General features: G+C 34.7%; 1 pseudogene; it reads right to left on the bottom strand.

Moving 5' to 3' along the window:
* Nucleotides 1-4,521: 4,521 nt before the first annotated feature.
* LOC149543772 (uncharacterized) overlaps nt 4,522-23,866 on the bottom strand; it is a 69,131-nt pseudogene continuing 49,786 nt past the window's right edge.

The following is a 23,866-nucleotide window of genomic DNA, read 5'->3' on the forward strand; positions in this document are numbered from 1 at the left end:
AAACAAAATACTGATGAAAATGATGGGCTATGGGTCTGCAGCCCATCATATATACTTTTTTTGTTTTGGTAATAGCACGTACACGCTATGGCTCAGGTTACCCAAGCCATAGCGCGTGCACGTTATAGCGCGCACGCACTATTTAAAATAGGAAAAAAAAACTACTTGTCACCTTTTTGGCACCACAACTTGGGGCATATGCCCACCTTCAACCGAAGATGATGTGCCTTAAAAGTGAGATGTGAAAGATTGATTATCATCAATTGCTTATGTTGATGGTGTGCCTTCAATATGACATGAAGATTTACGTACACCGTCAGACATAGAACATGATGTAATGGTTTGACTCCAATATTAGATGATGGTGTTCAACATGATATGACAGTGTGACTTGAACTTGAGAAATCATAGATAAATTTTCGCATTTCAATTATCTTGTTGAATGTAGGAATCTCATTCATCATCTTTATCTTTCTAATTTTAATTCTCTATTTCTTTCTATTGATGGTTCATATACGTCATCTAAAGACAGTTCTTCATCAATGGAGCACAATTTTTTTTCACAAAATAGTCTCATCCTAGATCCCTTTTATTTTCCAAATCTCTCTCATGTTCTTCCTAGTGTTAAATGTTTTATTTTTTCCCTTAGTATTATGATGATTTTTTCATATCAAACCATTTAAACATACCAATTATAATTCAAATAGATAATACAACTTGTGGTATTATAATTTCAATATATTACAACATCTCAAATTAGAAATTAAAATTCTAACATGTCAAATTAGAATAGAAAAGACTCTTTACTCACATTTTCCATTTGAAAAAGATAACACTTATCTCAATTGATCAACTTGGATGATGAATAAATGGATTTCCCATAGCAACATAGTTTAGCACTGAAAAGAATGGTGAACAATGATAGAATATTGTGCTTTGTGATCTCCAACACTATGAGAAGTGAGTTTTTGTCTAATATATTGCACAAAAAAAATAGTAAAACATAGAATGTGGACATTCTTTGATAGTAAACTAACTTTATTAATTTTTTGTATTTGAAATAGTGTGATTGCACTATAGAAAAATCATGCTATAGAGCTTGATCAAACTCTCTCTCTCTCTCTCTCTCTCTCTCTCTCTCTCTCTCTCTCTCACACACACACACACACACACACACACACACACACACACACACACACACACACCAACCCCCCCGCAACCCACCCAACCATTTGGAAGTAGTGCTATTAGAATCTAGATGGAAAAAATATTGTTGAAATTTTATTTTGTATTTTCCTTTTTCTTTGAAGCATAAGAATAAAATGTATCATTTCTTTGGTATTTATCAAGAAATGGAATTATGTCATTATTTCATTATTGGCGGAGGAAAATGATTCTAGGTTTGTTATCTTGTTTGAGGAGTGTTAGTTCAATATATTTAGGGGGTGTATGTAATAAAAAAGATACAAGCATAAATTTTGACATTTTGTTTTATTGGAGTAACCAAACTATTTTCTCTATCATTCTCGCCATCAAGATGAATCACATTACTATTAATAAATCTTGTATTTGACGTTTGAATAGCATAAAATATATGTAATGTGTTTGTTAACTTTATGAAATTGTAGGGAAAAAAACACTCATTATAGCTCCTAGATAGCCTTTTAGAGAAATAAAATAGATTGATGGAATTAAGTTTGATCAAATTATTGGGAAGGTTTAAGAAGAACAATCACCTTTGTAAGATTTGTAAATTATTTAGGATCTCAATATTTAAACAATACAAAATTAGATGTGGAAGATATTTGACTGGAGCAAGATTTATATTCTTTCTTGATATTTCTATTTTTTTGTTGGCATTTGGAAGTGTTGGACGATATAGGGGAGCCCTCATAATTCTAACAATTAAATTCTATTATTGAAGCTCAAGATTTTTGATATACAAACCCAAATTCTACCATATAAATATTGGAAGCTAATTCCATACTCATTAAGAGACTCTATGTGTCTTGTATTATATTTACTAAATTGGTTAGTTATGTCTAAGTCCATACGAACTCATAAATGTGGTACAAAAGTGTTGGTTAGCTTGTCAACACAATGGATCAAAGTATGAGTTAGGGACTATAGGTATATAAGGGAATAGTCCTTAGGATTCATAAGAACATGAATAATTTAGATAGGACTTTATCTTCATATTTAACATCTAGACATGTATCATTATAAACCACTTTTTCCACAATTTAACTCAAAAATAGATAAAATAAAGTCAATGGGCCACAGGTGTGTAACAATTTCACATTCAAACATTTACAATGTGAAGATTTGAATGTAATAGAGTTAGAATTGCAATTCTGTTTTTGAATTTACAAAGTTATTTCACTTGTATATTGAGGGTTTAGAATCACATGAGAAGCATGTCTAGAATGAAGGATGTCTAAAAAGAGTAAGAGTTAACATATTTATAGTTAGACAGAGTTATTAAATGATGACAAGGAGGAATGATAGAAGAAATATTAGCAGAAAATGTATATAAATATGAGTATCTCAAACCATATTTAAACTAAAAACTCTACTTCGGAGATAAGTCATCATATTGAATACCATCATTAATTTTACACATGATATATACATCTATAAAAACAATTATTAAACTTGTTTTGACCAAACATGTACATCATATATTTCGACTTCTTTGAATATTATCGAATAATTTATATGCTGGAATATATCTACAATATTCTATAATATCAGAATTACTAAGAATGTGTGATAATATTTTGCATAAATGTCTACTAGTATCGTTGCATCTACCCCTCACAATATTTCTCCATCCTCTATGTTTGCTTTTTGTTCATAACCTACTCCCGTTACATGACAAAGCTTCAGCATATCTATGTAATTATAAATACTGTAGTCAGCATGTTCCATCATATTACTTTGAAGGATTTCCACGAAACTGTTTGCTTGTTTTGTTAATGACTCAAATTTGGCACATCCTCCAACCCTAACATGGAATTAAATAATTTTCAGAGATGTTTTTATCAAACAATTGGGATGCCTTATGTACTTACACTTTGTACCTACAATTGCTGCATGCACGTGAAGCAGGGCATTTGCAGCTACAAGATCTGAGGGTAATCATACTCTGTTTCGTTGCTCCCATTTTCGGACAGGCTGCGCAAAGTATAGCAAAGTTCGGCATTTATACCTGACAATTAAATCCGGTACAAACATTTTAAATGATTTCATTTTGGACAAGAGCATTTTGTGCATATCTTGCAGTCCACGCATTCCATGAAGCCATATTTATGTGAAGAATCAGATCGAGCAGATCGGTTTCCTTGACTTGCCTTTGCTTCCACATTTTTCAGAAATGCCTACCAAAATATTTCCAACTGATATTTGAAAATAATCGTCTTTCTATTCTGGTTCGATAGAGGCCTATATTCTATTTAGAAACTCCCATTGTCATTGCTATAAAACAATTATTGGGTCAGAATGTGAAGCAACAGATAATTTATCTGAACATTCCATCCGTTTGATGTCAGGCGAGAATAGATGGAATACAAAATTAACAGCGACCTGCTAAGAAACAGACACTGACGGCATTAACGGGCCCACATCCACCACCTCAGCAGTCAATCCAGCTTCGAGTGTGCCGGTTAAGCCCGGCCATTTACGAGAGGTTCTTTAAGAAGTCGTTCCGGGCCCTTGGAGATACATCATGGGGTATTTAGTGAGTGAGATTTATGATCATTGATGAAGTATGAAGCAATCACAGATGCTATTGACAACATTTCTGTTAGCCCAATCTCAGGTTTGTTGGCTACTCTTTCTCGCACTAAGATTGCGGGCAAGAAAGGATGGATGAAAAAGTCTTGGAATCTATTCGAAAGTAATAAAAGTAAGAACAATATGGAGGCTCTCTGGACCTATCTGGGTGCTAATGAAGATCTGTTTTGTCCAAATCAAATGTCAAAGAATATTAGTGTTATGAAAATAGATAAAATGTTAAAAGGTCCTGGATCTTCTGGCGAATTCTAATGGTTCATAAAGAATCCATTAGAAATCAAGTCTTGCTGAGTGCAAGGCTCCAACTACAGATCTGAACCCTCTATCAATGATGTTACATTTGATAATTAGTAGTTAAATAAAGAGGTAGAGATTGAAGCAGCAACTGTGTAAAACTACTTTTCTAATTGTTTAATCTAATCGGTATAATAAATAATAAATTTATTAGCAACGTAATGCATTATACTAACAATTAGAAGTAAGTGCTGAGAAATATTTGTAATTAAAATATGTATATTCTTTCTCAAAATTCTAGTCTTATATATAGATAGTTTCTTCTAGAAGAGATTCACATACATAGTTTGAAGATGCAAATGATGCCGCTACAATGCTCTTCTTCTACAATATTCAATGTGATTTGCCACAAGTTTTGCAAGGTCTTCCTACTACTACAAAATCTAGATTTAGAAATGCATCTCCAGTTGTATTGTTCATGAAGTAGAAGCACTATCTTGAGCTGAGATCTATGATTTGGCTTTGGGTAACCTTTTCACTCCTGGAAAACAAATCAGAAAAGCTAACAACAACTTCATCCACCATGTTGACATATCTTCTTCACCATGCTTTCCTTGCACAAACAAGAGCAAACAATCCCCAAAATCCAACGGCAAAGGAAGCCATACAGCTAACATACCAATACCAGGAATCCTCTGTTCCCTCTTCAGCTTCATCATTCTCAATTTTTACAGCTGGAATGATGCTCACTGATCTTGGGCATCTGTTACCAAGTGGAAAGCAACAAAGGCAGGGGTCTCCATAGAAATAAGCAGCATTGAATGTGAAGAACTGACCATCCGTTGGAAGCTTGCCACAAAGCTTGTTGTTGGAGACGATTAAAATAACTAAGAAGTGAAGAAGTTGCAGCTCGACTGGAATCTTGCCTTCCAGTTTATTGTAGGAAAGGTCTAATGACTCCACTTACTCTAGCATTTCCAATGTAAGGGGAATTTCTCCACTAAGATTGTTCCTGGAGATTTTGAGGATATGTAAAGCATTAAGTGCACCAATTGTTGAAGGAATGATACCTGACAGCTGATTTCCAGAAAGGTCAATGCATGTTACAAGTAACAAAATGGAATCCACATATACCAACTTGGTTTCTTTGTTGGTGACTGAGATCTCTTCCTTGTAATAAGTAGGTGTGCCATTTTTAGATTCTACTGTTGAGCTTCCAACTTCAGCCATTCCTGTGGCTAACTTCTCTATCTCCGATGGGATGAATCCAGTCAAACTGTTTTGTGACAAATCTAAAACATGAAGATGACTGAGATTGGCCAATTGAGGTGGAATAGATCCTGTAAACATGTTTTTCCTCAATACAAGTATCATCAACAGAGACAATTTTGATAGCCAAGTTGGCAACTCTCCAGACAAGAAAATAGTTCCAGCATCTAAGATCTATAAATTAAAACAGTTTTAAAGACTCTGTGGCAATTTTCCCCTTAGCATGTTGTCATGCAAATGCAGCGTCTGTGTTAGATTGTGGTGACTGATCAGGAAAGTACTGTACATACTTCATAAATAGTGGGGTTCAGGGCATCGCCCCGAAAAAAAATTTTTTTGGAAGTAGCCGACATGGTAGCCGACATATTATGGCCGACATATGGCCAACATGTTATAACCCTAAAGCGGTTTAATACTTGTATAAAAAGGGCTTAGGGTTGGGTATTTTTTATGTGTGGTGATACGAAATTGGTTCTTGCGGCGGTATTGAGCTGTAAGGGATTACGGATTGTAATCAGGTTGTAATCACTGGATTGTAATAAGATCGGACTTGCTGTTTGGTGGACGTAGCCCAAGGATTGGGTGAACCACGTTAAATCTTGGTGCCTTGTGTTCATTTCTGTTTGTTCTATTATTTTTGTTATTGGTTATATTTGCATGTAGTTTTTATTTCTGTCCGTGGTTTATCCTAACAATCTGGAGTTGGTATAGCCTTCCCATTGTGGATGGTATCTCCCCTTCCAAACCAGTATTTGCCAGGTTCAATCTTGTTAAAACTGAACAATTGGTTATGCTGGATGGTATCTTACTAGATAATCTATTATTTGAGAGATCTAAAACCAGAATTCTAGGAATGAGCACGCCAATTTGGCCTGGGATAACTCTGGTGAAGCCATTGTGAGAAAGGTCCAAAACTTGCAGGGACGAGAGTTGAGAAGATCCATAATGCAATAAGAGGCACATAGGCTGATAAGGAAAAGTTAATAAAAAGGTTCTCTACTCTTAGGGAGATTTTGTCACCTAAGATCAGCATTTTGTAGAGGCAATTGAAGGAGTGCCTTGCAACAAAGGCCTCCTATGATAAGGCAAGGGAAGAGGACCACTCAACCTGTTATTACTCAGATCTAGGGTTAACAACGTTACATTCAAAATTGGAGGAAGATGACCTTGTAAGTTATTGTATGATAAATTAAGATAGTTGCTAGTTTTTGTGAGAAATATTAAAACATCAAACTCACAACCTAACCCTAAAAATCTGCTCCACAAAAACTATTACCGAGTGATAAATTTTGCTCAATAACCAAAAGAAAATAGGTGGCAGGAGGGGTTACCGAGTGAGCTCGGTAAACACACAATTCGGTAACCAAAGGATACCGAGTGAGCTCGGTAAATGAAGAGCTCACAACTCGGTAACCAAAGAGGGTGTGATTACCAAGTGAACTCGGTAGGCAAAGCGATTATCGAGTGAACTCGGTAGCCACAGGAGAGTGGAGCTCGGTAGATGAAGACACCCAGTGAACTTGGTAGACACTACAAAGAGGAGGCTGGTAGATGAAGGCACTGATTGATTTCGGTAATGACTATAAAATTAAAACTCAAGCTAAAGAGAAAACCGAGTGACAGACTTCCAACGTGAATGATTTCACCATTAAAACTAGAGACCCAAAGCTTGAAATATTCAACAATAAACTTCACAAATACAATGAACAAGAAGCAATGGAATCACGTATGCCTGCTTACTTACTATTCAACTTGGATTCAAAATATTACAAATCTAGGAGCATTCGGCTTCAACCAAAAAACCCTAAAGTAACCCTAAACTTATAAAACTTCAAACTTTAAACTTCAAACTTGCAGCTCTAATGGCTGCATACAATAACACCTACAGCAATCATTGCTTCAACAGGATATATGAAACAATAAAACATTCAACTTACAAAATGACAGGAAGAAGCACGTGCAACTGCAAGCATGCTAACGATTCCTTCTGCCTTTGCAACAAACTGATCTGCTGATCACCTTTTGTTTTCTTTCTCTACTCTACAACTTCTCTGCTTTGCTGAACTCTCTTTGTCTCAACTGACTCTAGGTCGAATGAATCTAATCATTCCTTTTGTCTTCAGCAAAATTATTTTCCCTCTCATTTTTTATTTCAAAATCTCACCTGCCTGAAATAAATTTTTTGAACGTTCAGGGTAGTAGGTGGGCATTTGGCTCCAAGGAGAAACAACCAACCACAATTAATATTTCAACACTCCCCCTTTATCCCAAGCCAAAAAAACAAGGATCACTACTGATCCAAATCAACTACACCAAGACACTCTCTTAGGAGTACAAAAGTCCTAATGCCTAATGGCTTGGTAAAAATGTCTGCTAGCTGCTGCTTAGACTTATAAAATTCTATTTTGATATCCCCATTTTCCACCAACTCCCTGATGAAGTGATATCTGGTCTCTATATGTTTGCTTCTCCCATGGAAGACTAGATTCTTGGACAATGCAATTGATGAGATGTTGTCACAATAAATTGTGGTTCCATCCTCTTGCCTTTCATTCAAATCTGTCAAGATTCTCCTCTACCAAATAGCCTAACATGTTGTTGGATTTGCTGCTATATATGAAACATATATTCGAAAGTGCTCTTCCTATCATCTAAGCTTCCAGCCCAATCACTATTTGTGTAACCAACCAACTTGAATTCATCATTTGTAGTATACAAAATCTCAAATCCCTTGGTACCTTTCACATACCTTAGGATCTTTTTTTTCGCTTGCCAATGGGAATCTTTTGGTGTTTCCATAAATCTGGAAATCAAACTTACTGCATGCATTAGGTCTGGCCGAGTTGTAGTCAAATACATTAGACTTCCAACCATACTCTTGTATAGTGTTGGATCCACTCTCTTGCTAGAGTCTTCCTTGCTCAACTTCAGACCTACTGTTGTTGGTGTGGGGGTTGCTTTACTGTTTTGCATTTTGAATCTCTCCAAGATCTACCCTGCATACTTTTCTTGAGAGATGAGGATGCCATCATGCATTTGTTTTACTTCTATGCCTAGAAAGTATTTCAAGAGACCAAGGTCTATCATTTCAAATTCACTTTCCATGACCTCTTTGAACTCACCAATTAGAGCCTTGTCATTACTAGTAAAAATTAAATCATCTACATACAAGACAACAATCAACACATTACCATTTGTTGTCTTGATGTAGAGAGTAGGCTCACCATTGCTTTTGCTAAAGCCATTGCTCATCAAATATGATTCAATCCTATTGTACCATGCCCATGGAGCTTGCGTGAGCCCATAAAGAGCTCTCTTCAACCTATATACTTTATTCTCTTCACCTGCAACTTCATAACCAGGTGGCTGCTCCACATATACTTCTTCCTTCAATACACCATTTAGGAAGGCGAACTTCACATCCATTTGGTATACCTTCCATTTATGCTAAGCTGTAATTGCTATGACAGCACACACGGTTTCCATTCTTGCAACTAGGGCATAGGTCTCATAATAGTATCTACCATACTGTTGTTTGTAGCTCTTGACTACCAGCCTTGCCTTATGTCTATCAATTTTTCCTTCAGCATTGCATTTGGTCTTGTAGACCCATTTCACTCCAATCATTTGCTTCTTGGGAGGCAAATTAGTTAGCTCCCATGTTTCATTTCTTTCTATAGCATCTATTTCCTCATCCATGGCCTTACACCATTTCTTCTCCTTAATAGCTTCTTCAAAATAAATTGGATCACTATGAGAAAATAATGCAAAATTAACACTCTCATCATAATCTTCATACCTTTCATCTTGGTATATCTCCCTAAGACTCTTGGTCTTTCTTGGTAACAGGGAGGAGAGTGTGGGATTAGAATCTTCACTATTGTTGCTTGGCCTTGACACTCGGTCATGCCTAGAGGAGCTCGGTAATGACTGAGGCTGCTTACCTTTCCTTCTATTTGCTCCTTCTTCTTGCTGTTCATCAACATCCTCTTCACTCATAATTGGCACTTTACTTAAAGTGCTTGGTGATTCATCAATTTGTCCATACCAAGACTGATTTTCAAGAAATTCCACATCTCTTGAAAGCATCATCTTGTTGTTCAATGGGTCATACAATCTATATTCCTTTGACTCTGGGTTGTACCCTGTGAAAATGCATTTCACACCTTTATCATCTAATTTTTGCCTTTTCTCTTTAGGCACATGTGCATATGCTACACATCCAAACACCCTTAGGTGTTCAACTTTCCATCTTCTTCGTGACCATGCTTCCATTGGAATTCTGTCACGAATAGCCTTTGTAGGACACCTATTAATTAGGTAAACTGTTGTTGCCACAACCTCTCCCCAAAATTCAGTTGGGAGACCTTTCTCTTTCATCATGCTCCTTGCCATTTCAACAATGGTCTTGTTCTTTCTTTCAGCCACTCCATTCTGTTGTGGTGTATAGCTGGCTGTGAGCTCCTCCTTTATGCCATGAATCCTGCAAAAATTTACAAAAGAATTGGAGGTATACTCCCTCCTCTATCTGATCTAAGGACCTTGATATAATGTCCACATTCTCTTTCAGCCTGGGCTTTAAATTCTACAAATTTATCAAATGCTTCAGATTTGTTCTTTAAGAAATACACCCATGTTCTACGATTGAAATCATCAATGAATGTCATGAAATAAGTACTCCCCCCAATGGAAGTAACTTGCGTAGGACCGACTAGGTCAGTATGTACTAACTCTAATGGAAATCTAGCCCTCCTAGAATTTCCAGAATTAAAAGGAAGCCTATGTTGCTTACCCAAAATACAAGCCTCACACTTGTCACATGAATTTCCTATTCATGGCAAACCTTCTACCATTCTTTTATTTGACAAAAAATTTAAACCAGCATAGCCAAGATGACCATACCTGAGGTGCCATAGCCATGAGGGGTCTTTAGTCACACTCCTTAGAGCTGATTGTGTGGGAGGTGCAGCACTAACTTGAGATGAGAAACATGTGTCAATCCTCAAGAGAAATATTCTATTTTTTGTCATTTGAACTGCTGCAAGTAGGTTCTTGCTCCCATCCTTTTCTTAAATGATACACATGTCATTCTCCATCAGCACTTTGTATCCATTTTGAATGAGCTGACCAATGCTCATCAAATTGTGCTTCATACCAGGGGCGAAATACACATTTTGTAATTCCCTCTTCTCACCTTTCTTGGTACGGACCATAATAGATCCTTTGCCCACAACTGGTAGGGTTCCATTGTTACCCATCTTAATTTCTGATTTGAAACTCTTGTCAATGAATGAAAAAAAGGTTTCATTACCACTCATGTGGTTGCTACATCCACTGTCGAGTTACCAAACCTCAGGGCTTCCTTCTTCACCAACATTACACATGATGAAGGCAGCAGCATTGGGTCCACTTCCCATATTCACATCAGCCACATTTGCTTGTCCTAATTGATCATTCAGCTTCTTCCAGCATTCATTTGCATAATTCCCATATTTATGACAGTAGTAGCATTTTACATTACTCTTATTTGAGTTGTAGTTTTTCTTACCTCCTCTTGAAGTATTTTGTGAGCCACTTGCTCCATTTGCTCTTCCTGAGCTTTCTGCTACAACATTTCTTTGTCCTCCATTACCTCGGCCTCTGCCTCTGGAGTTTCTACCTCAGCCATTCCTTCCTCTCCCTCTTCCTCTTGGATTTGACTGAGCCTTGAAAGCTTTCTCTTGGGAAGAAGAAGATGTGGATCTATTGATCCTATGCTCATGGGTTTGAAGTGTACCCATTAACTCATCCATTGTCAAAACAGTGAGGTCTTTTGTCTCTTTTATGGTCATGACCAAATTGTCATATTTATGAGGTAAACTCCTCAATATCTTTTCCACTATCCTCTACTCTTGATAGTCTTCTCCATTTGACTTCAGCTGGTTAATCACATTGGAGGTCCTTGAACTAAAGTCTGCAACTAATTCATTCTCCTTCATCTGAAGGTTCTCAAACTCCTCCTTACATTCTGTAGCTTTACAATATTGACTTTATCAGTCCCCTTGAAGTTTGTCTCAAGGATATCCCATGCTTCCTTTGCATAATTTACTGCTGCAATCTTTGGGAATACTATCTCTGTCATTGCTGCTTCAATCAAACTTAATGCCTTAGCATCCTTCCTCCTTGACTCTTTCAAATGAGTCTTCTGTGCATTTGTGAGGGCAGCATACTGAGTTGGATCAATTACATCATTGAATCCATTGACCACAAACTCCCACAAATCATTTGTAACCATAATGGTCTTCATCTTCTTTGCAAATGTATCATAATTTTGTCCATTAAATGATGGTGGTTGTTGCCATATCTTTCCTGCATCTCCTGCCATGATAAATATCCCAGAAAACAAATTCCCTAACTCACTGTGGATGTGGGGCCTCAAAGCTTTGATACCATGTGAGAAATATTAAAACATCAAACTCACAACCTAACCCTAAAAATATGCTCGACAAAAACTATTACCGAGTGATAAATTTTGCTCGGTAACCAAAAGAAAATAGGTGGCAGGAGAAGTTACCGAGTGAGCTCGGTAAACACACAACTCGGTAACCAAGGATATCGAGTGAGCTCGATAAATGAAGAGCTCACAACTCGGTAACCAAAGAGGGTGTGATTATTGAGTGAACTCTGTAGCCAAAGTGATTACTGAGTAAACTCGATAGCCACAGGAGAGTAGAGCTCGGTAGATGAAGACACCGAGTGAACTTGGTAGACACTACAGAGAGGAGCCCGGTAGATGAAAGCACTAATTGAACTCGGTAATGACTATAAAATTAAAACTCAAGCTAAAGAGAAAACCAAGTGACAAACTTCCAACGTGAATGATTTCACCATTAAAACCAGAGACCCAAAGCTTGAAATATTCAACAATAAACTTCACAAATACAATGAACAAGAAGCAATGGAATCACATATGCCTGCTTACTTACTATTCAACTTGGATTCAAAATATTACAAATCTGGGAGCATTCGGCTTCAACCAGAAAACCCTAAAGTAACCCTAAACTTATAAAATTTCAAAATTTAAACTTCAAACTTGTAGCTCTAATGGCTACATACAATAACACCTAGAGCAATCACTACTTCAATAGGATGTATGAAACAATAAAACATTCAACTTACAAAATGACAGGAAGAAGCACGTGCGACTGCAAGCACAACAATGATTCCTTTTGTCTCTACAACAAACTGATCTGCTGGTCACCTTTTTATTTCTTTCTCTACTCTGCAACTTCTCTACTTTGTTGAACTCTCTCTGTCTCAACTGACTCTAGATCGAATGAATCTAATCATTCCTTTTGTCTTCAGCAAAATTATTTTCCCTCTCATTTTCGATTTCAAAATCTCACCTGCCCGTAATAATTTTTTTGAATGTTCAGGGTAGTAGTTGGGCATTTGGCTCCAGGGAGAAATAACCAACCATAATTAATATTCCAACAGTTTTGAGATCCCAAAGCCAGGATGGAATGCTTCCAACAAGACTATTGTTAGAGAGATCCAAACCCAGTAACCTATGTTGTGTTGAGAGAAATATAGGGATGGAACCTCTAATGTTACATGAAGCCAAACCTAATACTTTAAAGTGGATTTTGGGTACCCAATGAGGATTGAGATAAACAGTCAAGTGATTGTAGGATAAATAAAGGCGAACAAGGTCAGAGGAATTGTTAAAAACTTGAAGAGAGAAATTGCCTTGTAGACTGTTAGAATTGAGATCAATCAATTGTATGTGAGAGAGATGTCCTAAAGACATAGGAATGGCACCATTTAACTAATTAGATTGCAGATAAAGTTTAACGAGTGGTGTATATCCATCAAACCAGTAACGTATGTTGCCAATCAATTGATTGTAGGACAGATCCAGAGTTGTCAACATAGAAAGCCAATGAAATGAGGGAGGAATTTGTCTTGTCAGAAAGTTATTCCAGAGTATGAGTTTCTCAAGGAGAGTCGGATTGCCATCAGAGGCAGGAATGGGCCCATTAATTTTTGTTCCTACAACCGTAAGAAGTGTGAGCAAGGATAAATTTCCAATGTAAGGCGGTATATTTCCTCTTATATTCCACCCTGACAAAGTAAAGAGAGTGAGACGTGACCACCCGCTGCCTAAAATTTTATTGATATCTCCACTTAGGAATTCATTGTGAGCCATTCGCAAGTATGTCAAATGAGGCAAAGTTGAGAGAGTGAGGGGGAATGGACCACTCAAATTGTAGCTATCAAAACTAAGTGATTCTAAACTAGTCATGTTTCCTAACCACGCAGGAAGCAGTGATGAAAAGTTGTTGCCATGAAAGTCAAGATACATGTGTGAGGGATGTGAGGTTAAGAATAGTAGTGGGAATTGGGCCTGAAATTTGGCAGTTACTCATGTCAAGGATTCACAAATTATGAAGTGCAAAGATGTAATTCCCCAAGTCTTTACCACTACTATTTAGGGTCATATACTTCACTGACAAATATTGTAAATTTGGTAGACTCTGCGCCCACTCTAAACTCGACCAACATTTGCATTCATTCTTCTCTATCATGGAAATATTCAAATATTGGAGGTTGGAGAGATTCCCCAGCTGCAATGGAATCTCACCTTCAAAATAATTGTTTCCCATGCCGAGATGCTTGAGTTCTCTGAGTGTTGATATACCTGGATCTAAAACACCAGCAAAGTAATGAAACTATAATCTCTTTGAGTGTGCACTAAAGTTATTGTGTACAACTTTTGAAAGACTGAATTGAGTAAATATTTGCAACATAAATTCTTTGAATTGAGTTAATTTCATCATGGGAATGATAAAATTAAGGAGATTAGAGTATCCCAATTGTTAATAACATGATTTCCTTTAAGAGAAGAAGTGTGGATCCCAAAAAATTTAGGGCTAAAGATTAATCTCTGTTAGTCAGCTACGAAATCATTTCAAATATCCCATCTTTTTTAAGCTAAATGTTTGACCTCATAATCATATTGATGTGAAAATCTAATGATTTTAAATAGAATCTATTTTTAACATTAATTTGTCCAAAAAACCTCAAAATACCTGCAAGTATAACACCAGTGAGAGCATTGGAGCTCATATCCAGATATTCCAATTTCTTTAACTTGAACAAAGGAGTGAGAGTGTGAGTTGATGTTTTTTTAACGATCAAATTTGAGAGGTGCAATTGGGTGACATGAGATGTGAGATTGCTGCATTTAACTCCATTCCATTCACAACATTTAAACCCCTTCCATGAGGCCCTGTTTGGTTGGGGAAGATGAATTTCTCTCATAACCAGGTTATCTCATAACCAGGTTTTCAAAAACCTGGTTATGTATTTTAGGAAGATAGTTGGACCGTTTGGCTGACACAGAAGATGAATTTTCAAATCCATATTCTGCGTTTCGTTGCCAATTTAGAAATTAGAATTGGAACGGAATATGACTGGGAATATCTTTTTCTTGCGTTTGGTTGTTCATTTTCGAATTGGAATTGGAATTTGATGTAAATTTTTTTAATCTTATTTTATTAGTGAAACACAAGGATTATAATGAGTAAAGTATTAATATTTATGATTTAATTTATTTATAATTAGACTACATTATTATTATTTTTTATTCTTGAATATTCACAGTTTTATTTTGTTAGTCAAGAATAAATAAAATGATTATTATTTTTATTTTAATTCTATTTATTAGCAAAGAAAAGTATAAAAAATCATACTTGCAATCATTTGTACAAAGTTATTTTTTGTCCCATTGTTGGAAATTGTGATCATATATATTATATATTTTTGAAAAATTATGTAAGACAAATTTATTGTCAAATTGAATTTATTGTCAAGTTCATCTGAACTTCATAATTGTCCAACTCAAACTCAAACTCAAACCTTGTGACTTAGTTGCTAAATATGTGTGTGTTTCTATCCTCCCTCTATCCCTCCCTGTGTTTGTGTTCATCCACGTGATTTGGCAGAAGGATTGGACACAATAAATGTTGTTTATGCAGATGAATTATTGCCTACACTATATGAGAATTCTCGCATCTCTCAGGACCAGTTGCCGACACAAAGATGGATTGTGAGGCGTGTTGTGGCTCTTGGTCAATATCTTCAGAATCCATTGGTCATGGTTGCAACATTATGTAGTCCTGGCAAAGAAATATTATTGTTGAAGCTTCATTCACTGGAACATTTCCTTACTCCAGATGAAAAGTATGAAGCTGTTGAGCAGGTAATGGTTACAACAACCAACTGTAGAGGCTATGAAGCAACTTGTCTTTATAAATGCTATTGGTTTTTTTAAGGGTTAGAGGGACTGGACAAGTAGCGTCTGAAAACCATGTTATGGATCCATTGGATGATACTAGAATTCATCCAGAGTCATATGAACTTCCCAAGAAAATGGCTAAGGATGTATATTGTGAAGAAGTTGGACATGATATAGATGATATGGATGAGGAAACACAAGAAATGGTTGTTGAGCATGTCAAAAAATATCTTGATCTGTTACATGCCCTTGATATTGATGAACATGCTAGAAGTGTGGAGCAACAGACATCCAATAAAAAGCAGGAAACCCTTGTTGACATAAAGAGTGAATTGTTACATGGATTTAAGGATTTGAGATAGCCATATAAAGAGCCATCCCAGGATGAGGAATTTTATCTGTTGATTGGAGAAAATGAAGAGACCTTGTCAGTGGAAAAAATTGTCCAAGCAATAGCCCGCAGACTCCAAAATCATCGTATAATTTGTGATCTGGAATCAAGCTTGACAAGAATAATATTGAAAGAGGAGCTTTCTGATGATCTAGATATAGATCCTATAGAAAAAATTGCCAAAGGCAGCATCCTTCCCTGTTGGGTGAAAACTATGACAAAAGTGAAGTACCTAGTTGAGTTAACTTGCAAAGGGAGTTCACTGAAGAATGATAACTATCAAGGTGAATAGGATAAGGATAAGGAGGTTAAGGATCCATATTTTGTGAAAGAGGATTCCATTTTACGAAGTGAACAAGAGAATGAAACCATTAAGTCCCTAGCAGATAAAGAGCCAGGGGAGAGTATTATCCATCCAAGCTTGAAAGGGCCTACTCACTTGATTCTAACATTGAAAATATTCAATGGAGTTTATGCACACAAGGATATTGTGGAGGGAGGAAAAGACCAAAAGGATTTTGCTAGCTATCTTCGACTTGGAAAATGCTTTCAATTGGGGAGGAGACATTTGAAGATCTTGATGAGGTCATAGATAGATATATATTCAAGAGAGCATAGGGTATGTGCAGGATCATGGTGTGCCAAAAAGTGGCGATGTGAAAAAAATAGAGTTTGAAGATGCCTAAAAGCGTTTCAAATCCCGCTCTGACTTTTTTTCACCTATCCAGGAACCAAACTTGGAAGGTAAGGCCGAGCCTTATCGGATATCCGATTTGACATCGGATATTCGATAATTAGAGTAATAATATTATAGCAATATTATTATTATAATAATTATTATTATAATATAATAGTATGATATATTATTTAATAATATTATTATTATTTAATATGATATATTATTTAATATTAATATTTAATACATGATATTATTATTATTTAATATAATATTATTATTATATTAAATAATAATATTATTAATAATATTATTATTGAATATAATAATAATATTATTAAATAATATTAATAATAATATTATTATTATTATTATTTAATATAATATTATTATAATATTATAATCGTATAATATTATACTATAATAATAATATTATAATGTATTATATTATAATAATATAATATAATATTTAATATATTATAATTTATAGTAATGTAATATAATATATATATATAAGATATAATATAATAATAAAAAGTAATATATTATAATATTATATATAATAAAAAAGTATAATATATTATAAATTATAATATTATTATATAATATAATATTTTATATTATAAAATATAGTAAATTAATATAATATATATAAAATATAATATAAAAATATATAAAATGTAATATAATGTAATATATATTATATGTTATATGTTATATATTATATGTTATATTATATATTATATATTATATGTTATTGCGGCCATATCAGATATCCAATGTTATATCGGATATCCAATATAATATTGGATATCCGATACCTGTGCATAGGATAAAATAAAATCACAGACCCGCGGGCCCTCATTTCACATTAATTTGGGGCCAGTATTACCATTATCCATTGGATATCAGATACAAGATCGAATATCAAATATTCAGGTATGTTTTTTTTTTCCCAGTCATTTTTAACCTAAATTCAATAGATTTTAGGATGATTTTGTTTGTTTTAGTTGAATCTAGGGTTTTTTTGACAAAAATGGTTGAAATTTAGATTTTTTTTAAATATATATTATGTTTTGCAATTCAATAGGAATGGTTGATCAGAATGATGACACAGAGGCACAGAATAATATTCCTTGTAACCCACCACCAAATGATCCAATACCCCCACAAAATCATCCACCAAATGATCCTCTACCTCCTCAAAACCCTCCTCGAATCAAGGATTTGATAAATGAAAATCTCATCGAGTTGAGAGGTTTGCATAGAACATATAATAATGTACCTGCACTGGCTCCTATGTTATCCACGTTCAACACCATAGTGGATAACATTGAAACCCTTACGAACCAACAAAATACTGCTCTTCGTTGGTGTGATGAAATGCATCAGATGTTTGATGATGGTTTGGATTATGATGAGGTTGCGGCCCTCAACATAACCAAAGATGATTTGGCTAGCCTTTTTGCTAACCCGAAAATGGGTATACCGGTTGACCCAAAAAAATCCAAACTATCGATTAAGTGGTGTACAAATGACGCCATACGTGCAAATTTTTGGGATCGTTGGTGGATGGTCTTTGATATCCCTCCACATGGCAATTTAGACATACCATTTTATTTCCTTAGAAAATTATATGCAGAATTTGTGTTGAAACTTAAAGTGAACTATTGGACCATGAAGCCCAACATGGGCTTAGGACTAGGAGCTCCTCAGGATAGACCCTCTTCCCACCGGAAGAAACTTGGCTCTTTTGTCCCCCCCACTGATATCTCCCCCACTCCTCGAGTGCAGCATCCAAATATTATGGCAGAGGCTATCTCTCAGACCATCAGAGTCATTCATAGGCTGAGTAGCCTAATGATATCTCAGGTTAGGTCAGTCATGCCTCCTCGTGTTGATGATGTTGGTGCCAGTTCATCATCGACTAGCTCATCACATGTTTGTGTGCCTCACACTTGCATTACATACAAGAATATTTTCCTGGGTCCCAAAGGTGATCTTCTTGAGTATCATTTTGTATTAGACAAGGATACACCAGACACACGTGCAGAGGCTACATACCCTGATGCAAGAGAGGAGGGGAATGGAGAGGCATGGACTCCTTCGGTGTCAGTACGTGTATACATTTTTTTGTTATGACATATGCGATTTAAAGTTAATTTTTATAATAGAGTAATTTTAATTTTTAAGCCATACTGACTTTTACATGTATGTGATCTTCATTCATGTTTAGTTGATGACCGAGGAGGAGCTCAGACAGATAGACGATGCTACACTCTCGGCTATTTCATTTGGCCTTGAGACATCTACGGTACATTATGTTGTGTTTGCATTTTTTTTTCTATTTGATATTGTAGCATATATGGTTTCTAATCTTTCTTTTATCTTGCAGATACCACCTGCCCCGGTGGGACAAAGTGCGGGGGATGAGCCAGCATGCACTGACAAAGGAAAGGTAATTAGATGTTTTCTATTTGATTAAATATCGATGCATTCTTGTAAAATGTTTGTGGTAATCCCATTTAATTACATTCTTTATTGTATATAGGGTGTGGCTATTGGCGATGAGCCTGTACAGATTCGGCGTCCTAGATCATTAGGGATTTCCATTCACACAGAGAGCCCCATTGTATGTATAAGTATCATTTATTGTTTATTTTTCTTATTGATGCAGAGGAAAGTATGATTGTTGTTCTGTACAATTTCTATGATTTTTTCCATAGCAATAATGATTCATGTCTTGCATATGTTCATTACAACTTAAATAGGCTTATATGCACCTGTCCAACCGACCAAGTTGGTTACAAAGGTTTATTTAATCAAACAAATACCAAATTACTACTTTCCCTCCAAAACTAATATGACCGTTTGAATTTGAAATTCAAATTTCAAACTATAGTTTTTATGCATTCCCTAACTTTATAAACTATTCCATTGACTCAAAATTGGTCATATGGATTTATTAAATGCAACTAAGTATGAAACTATCCTAAGACTACCCTATATGGCTCTTTTGGCCATTTTACATCATGTTGCCCTGAGGTCCTTACTAGGACTTTTATGACTTTTGTCTTTCAAAGTACATTATTGGTTTTAATATATCCCAATTAACAATCAATGATGTCTTTGATCCTCTATCTTCATCTGGTACCAAGGCTCTCTTAGATGATTTAATAGGTGCCCCTGCACCAAACACCCCACCTTCAAAGCAACTCTTGTCCCAAGAGTTAAGGGGTACTATCTTCTTTCCTCCCATCCTTCTAGAGGGATGTTTGCAACTTTGCACTTGCAATGTATTACCCTGCACACCTGCATACAAATCATTAGGAACAAAAAGCATTTGATCCTTGTTACCAGTCATGGTAACCTTACTGCCTGTTGATTGTGAATAGTCATGTTTTATCCTTGACAAAGGCTGAATAACTTGTTGTCTGAGGTCATGCTGACCCTGTCTCTTATCCTCCATGGATATGTTCACTTCTTTGTTCACTCTTGTCACCAAAGGACACCATACTATTCCTATCATCACTCCTTTTGTTGTCACTATCTACTTGTAAGCAAAATTCTGAGTTTTGTCTTGAACAATCTCATCCTTCATAACCAAAAGAGATGGCTTCAGTGGCAGATCTGTCATATCATGTTTACTCTCTCTCTTCTCCTGCAAGTCCACAAACTCTTTCTTGCCAAAACAAATAACTCTTTCCTCATCATGACCAGTCAAAGGATTTAGCTTAAACTTCACACCATCTTTGTGTACTATATAAATATTTGATAAGCCAAAATGAATAGTGTTCCTTGAGGCTTGCAAAGGCCTTCCAAGGATTACATGGTAGCATGTCATTAGAATGACATCATGTTAGAATTAATAAACTTTACTTGGTTGTATTTATTTATTTATTGGGATAAACCAAGGTATCCCTTATGTATTATTTATTCGTCCTCTAGTCCACATGTAAAGGACATGTCATTCTTGTCCTATTGTCCACTTCTGAGGACAACTCATTTTTTTATTTCCTTTAATAAAGAAAATAGATATTCCTCTTTAAGAGGAACTTGACACTTTGCACATAGCTTTTATAAATGTGGCATTCATAGAAATGGGAGTTACACATGAAAAGACATGCAACTCCTTTCTCATCTCTTTAAAAAAGGTGCTTTTGTCTCTCATTTTCATCTAGTCTCCATTATTCACATCAAGTTTTTGATGCTATTGTAAATGAGCTATTTTGCTCCATTTCTTCTCTCTCTCTCTCACATTCTTAGGCTTTTGCCTCGTTCATAATACTCACAAGGGGTTTTCTTTACTTTCCCCTTATCAAATCTTTGTCTCTTGTGTTGCTTCCTCTTTGGTATTGCTCCATTGATCTTGTATCATTTGTATGGTAAAACTCTTTTTGCTCTCTTGGATTAAATCTATTATTTCATGCTATTTCATTTTATTATATTTTATCATTTCAATCACTTTTTCTTACATGGTATCAGAGCTACTAGTCCTTCTTTTAAGCTTGTGTGAAGGGTTCATTAGAAGAGCTTGATATTGTGAAGATCTTGAAGTTTGAAATATTGAAAGTCTTATCTTATTCTTTTGCAGATTTTCTTCTTTCTTATTTATTCTAACCTCCTTTAGAAGGCTTGCCGCCAAAGGATTCTTTATTTTTGATTTTTTTTATTGTATCTAACCCTATTTCTATTGCAGGTTTTTTAAGTTTTTTGAAATTCAATTTTTTTTTTCTATTTTTTGTTTTAGAAAGGAAAGTACAGTAGTTCGTATTTTTCTTATATCTCATAATCTATGATCTGGGTTTGGTTGAAATTTTAACAGCATTTAGAAGACATAAAAATGAAAAAATTCTTTAAATTTTATTTGTATCAGAATAGTATTGCAAAATTTATTGTACTAAATGTACAATATTATTTGTTTTTCAAGTTTTAAGATAGCAGTTCGTATTTTTATGATATCTCTCAATCCGTGATCTGGCTTTGGCTGAAATTTAAACAGCATTTAGAAGACATAAAAATGAAAAAAATCCTTTAAATTTTATTGAAAATAGAGTTAAATTAAAAAATTTATCGCTCTCTGTGTGTAACATGTTTTTTCAATTTTTCAAATTTTTATTTTTCCTGTTTCTTCAATCTAACCATTGGTTTTGCAGGGAACATTTTAGTTTTTAATTTTGACTCTCTAAATCTCTTAATAATTATTTAACATTCTTGTGGATAATAAGTCTCACTTTTTTATTTCAAATCTATTATTTAAATTTTAAACGTAATTTTTAAAATCATGTCAACTTTAATTCCAGAAATCAAGTTAAATAACTCAAACTATCATGCTTGAAAAACTCATCTTTCGTTTATATTTCGTTTTAAGCATATTTTAGATGTTACTGCTGACCCTTCTGTAGTTCCTGGTACCTCAGCTACACAAGATGAAAAAATGCATGGAATACTAAAAATAAGGAAGCCTTTGGCCTCATTGGTATATCTCTTAACCTAGATTTATATGTTCTAATTTCTCATTGCACTAATGCCCATGAAGCTTGGAATATTTTAAAGCAAACGTATGACAGGCCATCTGAATCATGCAAGATTCAATTGCAAGACAATTTGGAAGACTTGAGGTATATTGATTTCAAATTCATGGATGAATTTTTACTTAAATTTGATTATATTAAAAGTCAACTAATTGGATTAGCTGTTACTCTCACTGATATTAGATTAATTACCATTATTTTAAAAAAATGTCTTCCTAGACAATTTCAACAATTTATTACTAATGTTCATTCTCAACTTGTTGTTCCTACTTTGTCTACTCAATTAACTTATAGTATTTTTTAAAATTTGTTACGTCAAGAAGCTAAGTTGTTACAATTTGGTACTCTTAGATCTAATGAACATGCTTTTGTGTCTAAAAGTCAAAATTAGAATTTCAAATCTTCTAATAATGATTTTCCCAATACTTATAATAATAATAATCACAATAATCATCCAAATACTCATCGTAATAATACTCATCCTAATCAATCTAACAAAAAACCTCACTGTACTTATTGTGGGAAAGATGGTCATGTAACTAATAATTGTTTTAAAAAATAAAAAGATAAGCAACTTATGAATAACAATAATCAAAACTCTCATCCATCTCGTCATGCTTTTACTATTAGTTACAATGTTCCTAAAAATTTAGAATGGATTATTGATATTGGTGCATCTCAACATGTTACTTTTTATAAAGAAGTGTTTGATTCTTTAAAACTCGATCCTTCTAATATTTCAATTCAATTAGCTGATAATCATAGTTGCAAAGTTGAAGGATTTAATAATGTTAGTATTCCAAATGAAAAATTACATGATGTCCTTTATGTTCCTGAGTTGAAATACAATCTTCTTTCTATTGTAAAATTATGTCAAAATTACAAAGTTGAGTTTCATAGGGACATGTGCTCTGTTATTGATCTTAACACTAATGAAGTTGTTGCTAAGGCTAAGTTAGGTGATGATAACTTATTTAAATTTTTTGGGTTCACCTCTTGTAGACTCTCTTTGCACAAAGATATTTCTTTTAATATGAAGCATGAAAGGCTCACTCATTTGAAAAATGAGCATATCTTATCTAATATGATTGACAATTTACCTCCTATTGCTCCATCTAAGATTGCATGCACTAGGTGCATGAGTGAAAAAATACAAAATATCAAAGGTTATCAAGCTTATAAACCTATTACTAACAAAGTGCACATAGCACGAAATATTTGTCTTGCAGGAAATGGTGTGCATGATTCTTCTAATGCTCAAAATGAACAAATTCATGAAAGCAGAATTATGTTAGTAGAGGACCAACCTCCTTCTCTAAACCCTACTCCTCATATATCTACCTTTATTCCTCCTATTCTTTCTTACAATGGTAATGGTAATGATGCATTTATAGATCACGGTAATAATGCTAATATTGATAATGCTAATAATGCTAATGTTGAAACAAATGATGCATTCATACATCACGACTCTTCCTCTAGTGATAAATTTGTTAAAAGAAAAAATAAATGGTTTCAAAAAGTACTTAGTAAAAGAGATCAATTTTTAGAATGGGTGGACTTCAACCTAGGAGGATTAATTACTGCAAATATTGTTTGATGATAATAATTCTTTTTCATCATCTTTGGCATTTCTCTTTAGTATGTTGCCTAGAAATTATGTTCTATATATGATCTTAATTTTATTT

The sequence above is a fragment of the Cupressus sempervirens genome, chromosome 8 (genome assembly GCF_028749045.1).
Source record: "Cupressus sempervirens isolate cs-2001-9-10 chromosome 8, ASM2874904v1, whole genome shotgun sequence".
In the NCBI taxonomy this organism is placed as follows: domain Eukaryota; kingdom Viridiplantae; phylum Streptophyta; class Pinopsida; order Cupressales; family Cupressaceae; genus Cupressus; species Cupressus sempervirens.